The sequence below is a fragment of the Lygodium microphyllum genome, chromosome 3, assembly GCF_053477565.2.
Source record: "Lygodium microphyllum isolate KBCC chromosome 3, Lygodium_microphyllum_v1.1.10, whole genome shotgun sequence".
Classification (NCBI taxonomy): Eukaryota; Viridiplantae; Streptophyta; class Polypodiopsida; order Schizaeales; family Lygodiaceae; genus Lygodium; species Lygodium microphyllum.
Window position 1 is genome coordinate 69,927,882 of NC_141137.1, and position 12,309 is coordinate 69,940,190.

Consider the following 12,309-nt stretch of genomic DNA (forward strand, 5'->3'; position numbering starts at 1 on the left):
CAGGAGCTCTCAACTCCTCCTAAAATATGACCCTGCGGATCTCAACAACTCTCTCAGGCTGCCTATGCATTTTGTCTTCATGGAATACTACATCCTGAGACTGCGGATGACTTTCCGCGCCTGCAGATCCCAGAGACGGTAACCCATCTCGCCTGCATCCCCATAACCAAGGAAAATGCATTTGACACTCTTAGGATCCAGCTTACTTCTCTTGTCCCTGGGCACATGGCAAAATGCCTCACATCCAAAGACATGGAGATGCGCATAAGAGGGAGGTTTTCCAATCCATACCTCCTCGGCAACCTGAAAATCCAAACCACTAGAAGGTGATCTGTTTATGATATGCACAGCTGTACTAACTGCCTCAGCCCAAAAGCTCTGTGGTGGGCCTGCGTGGCTAAGCATACTACGTATACGCTCCTGGATGGTTCTATTCATCTGCTCAGTCAAACCATTCTGGGGGGGACATGTAGGGGGCGGTCAACTGACATTTAATACCCCTCCTATCACATAACTGCTCAAAAGCACTGAGACATACTCACCCCCATTTATCTGTCCTTAGGCATTTTATCCTATGCCCAACATCTCTGAAACATAGCCAAGATATCGGATTTCAGCTTAATGGGATAAGCCCAAACTTTTTGTGGAAAATCATCTATGAAAGTAACAAAATACTTGGCACCACCCATAGACTAACAAGGCATGGGCCCACAGACATCCGAATGTACCAATGCCAATGGCTCACTCATGCGTGGCCTACCAAACTTTTTTATGTGTAGACCTAGTCTACCTGCCATAAAGACAATGCTCACATGAATCAAAACATGCATAATCAAGGGGTGGTAAGTACTGCAAACCAGAAAGCATTTTCATTCCCTTCAAAGACATATGGCCCAAACAGACATGCCAAAGAGATACATGTGGGATAGAACCCACAGACAAAACATAATCAAGGGAAGAAGCTTATACAATCAAGGGATAGAGGCTGCCAGCCTTGGCACCTCTTGCAATCACAAGTCTGCCATGAGTGATCTTCCACGCAGAGTCTCCAAAACATACATGATATCCTGCGTCATCAAGCTGTCCAGCTGACATGAGACTACGTGTCAAAGCAGGTACATGATGTACATCCTGCATAACGAAACTACTGCTAGAAGGAAACTACAGCCTAACATCACCAATGCCCACAATATCAAGAGAGCTGTCATCACCCAAGCGCACAAAGCCCAAAACAGTACGGTATGAATGAAACCACTCTCTGCAAGGTGTCACATGAAAGGACACACCTAAGTCCAAGAGCCAACACTGTGCATACATAGAGTGTATCTCTCTCATCTACGAAGCACTAGAAGAAGCTGCAAGGATATAATCATCATCATCATCAACATCCTCAGGCTGCATAACATCGATCTCTTCAATTTTAACACTGGACTTTGCAGGTACTATGCTACGATCAGAAGACTTATCCTGCACTTTTTCTTTCCCCTTATCTTTGCCCCTTTCATTGCGCAGTTCATGGCATTGTGGCCTAATATGGCCCTTTTCCCACAATGATGACAGGTAACATCTGCATTCCTGCAATGGGATTTGCTATGTGACTTCCCAAGAGACTTGGACCGAGATTTCTGAGAATCCCGTCCACGGCCACTGCCACTGCCACTGCCACTGCCATGCTTTCCATATCCATCATTCCTGCCTCTAACTATCATAGCATGCGACACATGAGAGGCATCCAAATTCTTACGGTTAACCTCTTCCTGCAGAAGAGGACTCTCAACATTAGATAATTTCAAGGTAGCAGTAGAGGCACATAATGCAGTGCGGAATACATCCCATGACTCATTAAGAGTACCAAGCAAGAAAAGAGGAGTGACATCCTCTGCAAAAGTGATGTCCTACGAAGTCAAGTTCTTGAGTATAGCATGGAACTGGCTCAAGTGAGTAGACCTTCATGCACAGATCCATAAGCTGCTTCAGTCAATACATCTGACTCGGTGGACTTTTCTTGTCATAGAGATTCTTGATTTTATCCCACAATTGCCATGCACTCTGTTCTTCCTCAAAGACATTGTAATGAACCTGTTCTGTGAGAGATAATACAATAGCGGACTTGTATAACTCATCAAGTTCAAGCCATTCCTCATCTGGCATAGTTGCAGGCGGATGCCTGCTCAACCTCAAATGTTTGATCTGCAATTTCTGCACCAACACCTGCCAAATCTGGCCCTTCCAATAAGAGTAATTTATACCATCAAGCTTAGTGATGTTGAAAATAGCATGTTCAGTGGATGAACTCGCCATAATGCAGGCTGAAAGACTGTAGACAGTTCAAAACTGCCTGCTGTTTACTGCAGAAAATGACCAAAAAATCACCAAAATCGAGAGAAAATGGCGAGAAATTTGTAACCAAAGCTGTTGCCCACCAAGTACTAGTGAAAGTATATCATTTCAGAATATTTCAGCGTGAAAAATCCATGTTAGTCCATACATATATGCTTGCTGTAATAAATTACAGACTTCAGTAAATGAGAGCTAACAGTCCCAAAATCGGATCCCAGGTCAATCAGATACTACCAAGACCAAAGCCGGCATCATGCGAGCATAACATAGGTATATGACAGTCGATAAGCATGAATCCAACACCCAAACATGTCATACAAACATCTACCAGTGAGTAGGCGCACCCCCCGGTCAATAGGGCAAAGTGTTCCTGCCACTACCAAGACTTGACACAAGTAGGTGTCAGCTCACAAAGAGAGGGACCCAAAGCAAAGAGTCAGCTCATAAGCATCAAAGAAACCAAGACATATGAACCATGCATCATCCTGAAGGGTAAAAGATCCCAAATAGTCTCAAAAGCTCAAAGAGCATAGACCACCTGCTCAATGGCTGTCAAGCATCCAAAGACTCTCCCACTGGCACAAAAGCTGTAAATATCAAGCAACAAAGCTCGAACAAAGCATGTACAAGCACCAATGACAAGTGTCTAAGATCAAGCATCAATGGTACATCTCGGACATGTAGGCGGTAGAGCATCCATATGTAGCATCCAGAAGCATGTAAGACATCAAGTACATCCCAAGATACAACTCTGGCAAGCCAATAAATAGCTCAACTAAGCTCCGGGAATCCAAGGTCAAGCCAAGACCGAGCTCCAGTAGCAATAGGCTCCAAACAATGTAACTAGCATGTAGTAATGGCATAGGATAAGCATGTCAAGAACGATCAGACATAAGCAACATACATGCCATAAGTACATCCAAGACGGAGCATCCAAATGCTTTGCGAAGCGAGCTCAAGCTCAACCAATGATCCCGAATCAAAACCAAGCTCTATGTCGAGCCCCAATTGTCAATACATCACCATATATGCCCGAAACATAGCCCGAAAAGCATAGCCATAAGCATACATGAGTAAAATGACTTCAGCCCAACTGTATACAGGAGTGATTTACTGTTCAAAATCAATTGTATATAGCAGTGATTTACTATTCAAAACTAAGAATTTCAGCGCCAAAATCAACTCCAAATGGTTGCCAAACAATAGGCATACATTGCCCTAACATGCGGGCATCAAACAGGACCAACCGGGCATCAAATGACAATGCCAAACAAGTTGCAGGATCAAATGTCAATGTAACACTATCATAAACTGCCTGTGGACTATTATGAAAGTCCCAAAACATTGTTAAATCAGTCCAAATGCTATGCCAACACATCAACCATCAAAACCAAGCATCAAACCATGTTCATATGCTCGAAATGGAGCCTTTCCAAGTGCCAATGGAGGGGGAGAGCTATTGTTGTGACTGTCAATGCTGAAGACACATGTGGGAGGGCTGCGTGATTGCACCAACTGTAAATCCTGGTCCTGGGATTGCAAAAATTGGTGGCCAAGCTTCGGAGGGGTCTGGTTAAAGCCAAGAAAGGCCTCAAACAAGCTCCAGCAAGGGGAGAGTGGCCCACATATGAAATGAGAGCTGGGAGTGTAATGACTGCCCTGTTTCAAGAGGGCTGAAAACTGAGGTAAACCTTGTAAAGAGTGAAGCAATACCTCTGTGTGAATGCCTTGAGGGTGCCCAAAGGGACTGGGAAGGTGCTCGGGAAGCTGGGGAGTGATGGGAGCTCGAAGGAGTCGGATATGGCTACTGGGAAGCCGGGGAGTGACGCGAGCTCGAAGGAGTCGGATATGGCTACTGGGAAGGAGACCCAATGCGAGTGGGGAGTCAATGAAAAGCTGAGAATGCCACAAACCAAGCTCAAGAGTCGGGAAGTCGAGCTCTGACACCAGTTGAAAGGTGAGAAGGATCAAAGCTTGCACTCGAGAGCTATGGCGGGAGAGCAAGAGCAAGAAAGAGAGAGACAAGAAATGGGAACTCCAACGGTCGCAATGTGTGACCGAGCCTTCCTTTACTCAAACTGTCACTAAAAGAATAAAGAATAAAGTGACGGTGACGGGCGTCTGCCACCTGCAGTGTGCAGTGGCGGTAACTGTCAGTGTAGTAATACACGGGCGGCTAGGCGGAGGCGCCTTTACCCCCAACAGTTGGCACCTTTTGATCCTTCTTGAGTCTCTCCTACACAATATGTGTAGGGCTCTCCTCTTGGAGCCTGATTTCAGCAGAGCCTCTGCATCACTTACACCTTCTCTCCTACACAATATGTGTAGGGATCTTCTCTTGGAGCTTGATTTTAGTAGAGCTTCCACAGCACTTGCACCTTCTCTTCTCCTCTTGGAACTTGATGTCAGCAAAGCTTCCGCGGCACTTGCTCCTTCTCTTCTTCTCTTGGATGCATGCAAAGTGATTCTTCCTTTACCCCCTCCACACCCAAGGAGAGCCTCCCTTTTATAGGCTCCAAGAGCTTCTCTTCTTGGAGAGACACTTGAGTGCCAAGATTGGAAAGGTTTATCGTCATGCAAGATGTGGTTGTTCTAGGACCTACTCTACAGCACCAATTTTGGAATATCTCTCTATGCATTGCTCAGATGGAAAAATGTCCAACACAAAAGTTATAGATCTTGTTATTTTTTATAACCCTACGAGCCATTTTTAGAGATTGGCTTTCTATCATGAGATATTTTAAAAATGGATTCACCATGTCTATTTTAAGAAAATAAGCTTTTTAAACTCTACTCTTAACTTATGGTCCATGCAACCACCTTGAGCCATAGATAAGGAGAGTTCATTAGATTGCCTTGGGCCTCAACCTTAAGATTGACTTTCCACAAAAGCTTGTGTCATCTTAGACCTTAGAAAGAGAAAATCACTTCTCTCCTCACTTCCATAGGATCATGTCTCTCATCTCTCTTAGTGAGAGAATTACGTCTCTTGTTTTTCTTAGTGAAAGAATTACTTCTCTCCTTAATTCATTAAGAGAGAAAAGACCTTAAACCTTGACTTGTAAGGGAGAGGATGACCCCAAATGAATGCAATACTCATTACACACAAGTAAGAATTCCCAGGCGTCCCCAGATGCATACATAAATACATATACACAATGCTAATGCACTTCCTCTTCTTAGAACTCAATCCATCTTCATTTATGTGTAGCTCCTTGGTTCTTGTGTACACTCTTACACTTGGCAAACACTTCCTTCCCCCTTCACAACTTGTACTATCTATACCAAATATCCCCGTCATAGTACTCTGATCATCTCATTAAGTGATGCAATAGGAGAACTGGTCTCTAAATGGTCTCACGGCCATGCTAGATCATCATCAACATTTAACGAAAAGTGAGTCATTAATTTATTGACATAAATTTACTAAATAGAGAATGTGTAATAAGCAATCAGTTTGGTGACACTAAGAATGCCATGTATCATTTACGCACAAAGCATGTAGATGTGCGATATCACTTTATCAGACACATTTTGGAAGATGATCTAATCACATTGACCAAGATCAAAACATAGGACAATCATGCAGATGTTCTCACTAAAATCTAAGAAAAGCTCTGCATGAGCATTGCATACAACTACTGGGAGTTGGTTAGAGGTTCACTTTGGATCTTTAAGTGGGAGGTTGTTGGGATAAAGGCCCTTTTTCACCTCCATGTATAGTACATGTACATTATTTAGTTGCACATGTGAATGCACCCTTACGTTCCCTAAGTATAAATACATTTTATTCTTTGTGTACCAACACATTTTGTTGGTACACCCAAGTCGAATCGTAGTTTCACTCTCTCTCTCTAACTCTCTATCACTCTCACTCCTCACCTGCTCACTCCTCCAACTAAGCTCCAACACTATCATCATCAACAGATTCTCCTACTTCATTCATAAAGCAATCCAATGATAGCTCCACTCTTTCTCTTTCTCTTTTAATCATGTATGCTCAATTTCTTTACTATTTGTATAATTTAGACAATTTAGTGTCATTTCATTAGAATGAGACAACCAATTAGTTATATTGCAATCAAAATCATTATCTAAAGAAAATTTTATCTCATATTCCTACTTGTTTTTCTATGTTAAGCTGATGTAGTGTATTCATTTCCAATTCCTTTGCTCCTATTGGGGATGTTATATCTTAAATAACTAATCATAAGGTCCTTCATTTAGTCCTCTCGATCTTTAAATCATATAACCCACTATTGGACTTCTAGTCCACTTGACTAATTACTTCATCTCTTGACTTCCTCAAAAATCCCTTTGAAACAATATGTATCATAATCCTATCACTTCAAGGGCCAATCACTTTAATCCCTCCCTACCAATCTTGATTGCATGTTGCTTTATGTAATCAAGGTCAACCCAACAAAATAGAATACAAGTAGATATTTGATATTTGTCAATGAAGAGACTACTAAATAATTCACATAGCAATTATAGACTTCACATTTTTTAGTAACCCCAAAGGAGTCACCTTTCTTTGATTAGCAACATGTAAAAGTATGAGCAAGTTCAAGATTTTCAATCCTAATTATGGCATCATTTGTTATGTCATTAGATTGATAACTGGACCACCATCCTTGTTGGACCACCGGCCTAATTGTGGACCATCATCCAACTACACCTCATTCAACAAGTGACCATTGATTGTAGCATCTATAACTAGTGCTCCTAAATCCACAAATAGATCAAGTATTTTTACATCTTTAGTTGTCCTTTCTTTTGATGCATTTGCACTTACTTTAGGTATATTAATCTTGATTTTTCTACTCCTACACCAAACTACCTTATGATAAAGTTGTCATTGACATGTATGCACTATCTCTAACAATTGCCTGAGATTGATTCTTAAGGAAACTTCCTCCAATGCATCCCAAAGATTGTAGGATTTATTAACGTTTTCCTTCTATTCTTTGCTTCCCTTTTTGCTAGAGGAAAAAAAATTTCTAGAACTCGGACTATACCCATTTTAATTTTTGGATTAACTAAAGGCATAGGCAATAATGGATGATTAAAATTTTATTAAGGAGAATCTGTCTCAACTAATTCTATAGTTGAATTTATGTCCTTAACTTTATCCTTTGAAGTCCTTTTATTTCCAAATTCTTTTTCTCTAAATCATATTCTTTTCTTTATTGCTTTTTTGCTCTTGTTATGACACCATTCATACAATTAGATTTAAAAGTTGCCTTATGAGATAAAAGTTTTGACTTAACTCTACACTCTTGTTCTTTTATTTTGACTTCAAGAAAATTCATAGATGAGGTCAAAAGATCACCAAATGCTTGTTTACCTTTATCACATTACCTTCTTCTCATTCTACAATAGGTAGTTATATGGCCCTCGTGTTGATAGTGGTAACATATCATTGGGCATCTAGGGCTTTGCCCATTCTATCCCATTGCACTTCTAAAGTTTTTGTTAGTCCTCCTAAAAGGGTAATTTCTCTTGTGATTCCCATCACTATTGTGATTATTTTGTGGAACTAGAGACCTCCCTTGGATAGATGAACCTCGCCTCCTAAAAGCTTGAGAGGGTGGTCTAATCTCATATGTTATATTTTTTCTATAGTTCGTTTTGTATTACTCGAGCTTGTTGCTCTTTACCTATATTATGCCAACAAATAGTATTAAAATGCCCTGTCTTGAGGCAAAAGGTAGAGAAGGGTGGGTGGTTTGGTATTAATTGTGAAGGAATTGGGCATTCTATTAGCCACACGACTATATCCATGACATTTACCACACTTTGATATTTAATCTAGGTGGATTTGAAGTTGAACCACCCATAGCTATTGCAAAGTAGTAGTGTGTGTTGTTATTGAATAAATTTCCTTTAATGGAGCTTAGACTGCATCCATTATATTTTATTTTAACTTGCTTAGGGACTTTGTAATGATATCTATTACTTTAGCTTCATCCAATGTAGTCTGAGTTTGAGGCATAGTTGGCATATGTGTTTGCATCATATTAACTGGAATCAAAGTGTGTGGATTCCAAGGTATATTCAACACATTAGCATTTGCAGTTCCAGGTGAGTTTAATGGAATGGTTACATAAGACAAAAAAATGTTGAAATTTTACAAAGGTGCAAGAAAAGTGGAATGAAAAAATAGCTTAGCACGTGTACTTTTTAAAAATAGAAAATTACTCAAATATATTTTGTTTATAAGAGCGTTGGGCTCACTCCCATTCAAATTGTAACAAATCTGGATTAAGCTAATCAATAAACAAGTAAAAGAATGTAAACGATGTATGCAAGTGAGAGAAGGTCAATTTAGAAAAATGCAAAACAAGGGTACCCAAAATTTAAGGCTATATATAAAAACTAGAAAAATGAATGGATAAGCTCATTCTTACGATGTGCAATCTTGTGAGATCTCTTCTTGCTGAGAGAGAGAGAGAGAGAGAGAGAGAGAGAGAGAGAGAGAGAGAGAGAGAGAGAGAGAGAGAGAGAGAGAGAGAGAGAGAGAGAGAGAGAGAGAGAGATCTTTGTGGAGTTTGGATAGTAAATTGATGGCAAAGGAGAGGGAGCTCACTTGAGGTACATTACAAGGATCGCGAAGCCATTGACAATCCTTTCACGAATAGACTACAACAAGAAGATAAATCGGTGAGTTTCATACACTGTTTGGAGAGTTGCAATGGTTAGATGAGAGGTAGCCATAGCCACATTGCTCGAAATGCTTAAAACAATAAGCGATCCGAACTCCATAAGCCTGGTGGTCCAAGTCGTGTGAGAATGATGACATTTTGATTATATTGATGGGACACATGAAAGGAGCAACTAGGCACATACTCTATGTTGTGCGACGGAATAGGAGCTCATACTCCAAAATGCTATGCAGATTAGCATAGGACAAAATGGATCGAGAGGCAATTGATTTATTCATGTGTATTTGTATTTTGGTTGTGGTTGTGTGTCAAATTCTTCATGAGATTGTAGGAAAGTATAAGCAATAGAATAAGGTTCAAAGCCTTAGAAAAAACTCTAAAAATTATGAAACTTTTAAGTCTCCAGTGGTCGAGAGAGAACAAGCAACAAGGGGGTTCTACAAGCAGGGTGCTTGAAAGAGTGTGAATTGCTCAAAAGCAAGGCCCTTGCTTTTTCTAGATCTAGCATTGTATTTTTTAGTTTGCTTTTTGCTTTTGTGTTGGGTGTTTGCGGCTATGTCTTTCACGTCTACTTTTTGTAAAAAGCTTGTGTAGAGGGGAAAGTTTATAAAAATAGGTAAAGAAGAAACTATAATTGAAATATTGGCAAAAGAAGAAGAAGTAGAAGAGATCACTACTGGAATCTTGCATCATGGAAGTGAGTGAAGGAGACATGAAAGAGTTTGTTTACAACAAGGATCAATATTACTCAGTCCTCATCCATGGCAAAAATAGGTACAGTGTCCATGGCCTTTCTATGTATAAATTGTGTACACATTCAAATTATGGGCACTCTTATTTTGCTCTCTCTCATAGCAAGGTCCGTTTTCAATATTCAATTGGTTGAAAGAAAACACAATCGAAGGAAAGGCATCAGGCTACCATTTATGGCCTTCCTCAATGACCGATATGCCAAGGTTGTAAGGAAATAGAGTAAACATGATGGCCCATTAGAGCTTGTGGCCTATCAAGCCGAGAGAGAGAGAGAGAAGGAAAAGAGAGCGGAAAAGAAAGGGGGGAGAGAGAGAGAGAGAGAGAAGAAGAAGAAGAAGAAGAGAGAGAGGGAGAGAGAGAGAGAGAGAGAATAATAATAAATTTTAAAAGAAAGAGAGAGAAGCGAAGAAGAAAAAAAGGAAAAAAGAGGAGAGGGAGAGAGAGGAGAGGAAAGAGGAAAGAGGAAATAGGAAAGTCTTTTTTAATTATACATTTTTGACATAGTTTTTTACTTAGAGAGAGAAAAAGAGAGAAAAATATATAATTTGAGAGTGAGAGAGAGGAAATAGGGGGAGAGAGGGGAAGAGAGGAAAGAGAAAAATATAGAAAGAGAAAAGAGAGCGAGAGAAAAAAAATTGAATGAAAAGGAGAGAGGAAAAGAAACATGAGGGGACGGAGAGAGAGAAGAGAAAGGGGAGAAGAAAAGGAGAGAGAAAAAAGATAAAGAAGAGAGAGAATTATAGAGAGAGGACAAATCAAATTTAAAGAGAAGAAAAAATTCAAAGAGAGAATGAAGAGAGAGAGAGAGAGAGAGAGAGAGAGAGAGAAATAAGAAAAGCAAGGAGAGAAGAAAAGGAGAGAGAGAGAGAGAGAGAGAGAGAGAGGGAGAGAAGAAGAAGAAGTAGTAGTAGTAGTAGTAGTAGAAGAAGAAGTAGAAGGAGAGAGGGGAGAAAGGCGAAAAAGAAAAGTCTTTTTTAAATTTAAACATTTTTTGAGAAGAAGAAGAAGAAGAAGAAGAGAGAGAGGGGGAACACACACACACACAAAGGAAAGGTAAAATTTAAAAGAGAGAGAGAGAAGAAAAAAAGGAAAAAAAAGGAGAGAGCAGAGGAGAAGCCTCCCCCTTCCCCTCTCTCACGTAAGGCCTAGACTCTCTCTCTCTCTCTCTCTCTCTCTCTCTCTCTCTCTCTCTCTCTCTCTCTCTCTCTCTCTCTCTCTCTCTCTCTCTCTCTCTCTCTCTCTCTCTCTCTCTCTCTCTCTCTCTCTGTTAAATTAAACTTTTTAATTTAAACATCTTTCTATTTTTCTTTTTTAATTAATTTTTTGTTAATTTTTTTTACTTTTAAATTATTTGACATACTTTTTAATAGACTTTGAGAGGCGAATAGAAGAACATAGAGAGAAAGAGAGAGAGAGAGAAGAGAAGAGAAAAAAAAGACAAAAGATAAAATTTAAAAGAGTGTGAGAGAGAGAGAGAGAGAGAGAAGAAGAAGAAGAAGAAGAAGAAGAAGAAGAGAGAGAATTATAGAGAGGAAAAAAAATTTAAGAGAAAAATGAAGAGTGAGAGAGAGAGAGAGAGAGAGAGAGAAATAAAGAGAAGAAAAAGGAAAAAGGAAAAAAGAGAGGGAGAGAAGGAAAATAGAGGAGAGAGAGAGAAATAAAAGTGGGGAGAGAAGAAAAGGGGGGAGAGAGAGAGAGAATAATAATAATAATAATAATAATAATAATAATAATAGAAGAAGAAGAACATAGAGAGGGGAAAAGAGAACAAGAAAGATAAATTTTAAAAAGACAAAGAAAGAAGGAAAAGAGAGGAGAGAAGAAAAGGGGGGAGAGAGAGAATTAGAGAAAGAGAGAGGGAGAAAGAAAGGAGAAGAAGAAGAAAGAGGAAAAGAGGGAGAGAGGAAAGAGGAAAGAGAAAATTCTTTTTGAAATTAAAGATTTTTTTATAGAGTTTTTGACTTAGAAAGAGAACGAGAGGAAATATATAATTTGAGAGAGAGGAAATAGGAGGAGAGGGGGGAAGAGGAAAGATATAATAGAGAGAGAAAAGAGAGTAAGAGAAAAAAACTTGAAAGAAAAAGAGAGGAAAAGAAAAATGAGGCGAGAGAGAGAAAGAAAGAACAAAAAACCAAGAGAAAAATATGGAGAGAAGAAAAGAAAGAAGAGGAGAGAGAGGAGGAACAGAGAGAGATTTATAGAGAGAGAAAAAGATAAAATTTGAGAGAGAGAGAGAGAGAGAATTAAAAAATAAAAAAGGAGAGAGAGAGAAAAGGAAAAGAGAGGAGAGAGAAGCAAGAAGAAACGGGGAGAGAGAGAGAGAGAAGAAGAAGAAGAAGAAGAAGAAGAGAGAGAATATAAACATAAAGAGAAAATTATAGAGAGAGGAAAGATAAATTTTAAAAGAGAAAAAAAATCAAAGAGAGAATGGAGAGAGAGAGAGAGAGGAAGAAGAAGAAGAAGGAAAAAAGAGGAGAGAGAGAGAGAAGAAAAAGAGAGGGGAGAGAGAGAAGAAAAGTGGGGAGAGAAGAAAAGGAGAGAGAGGCAG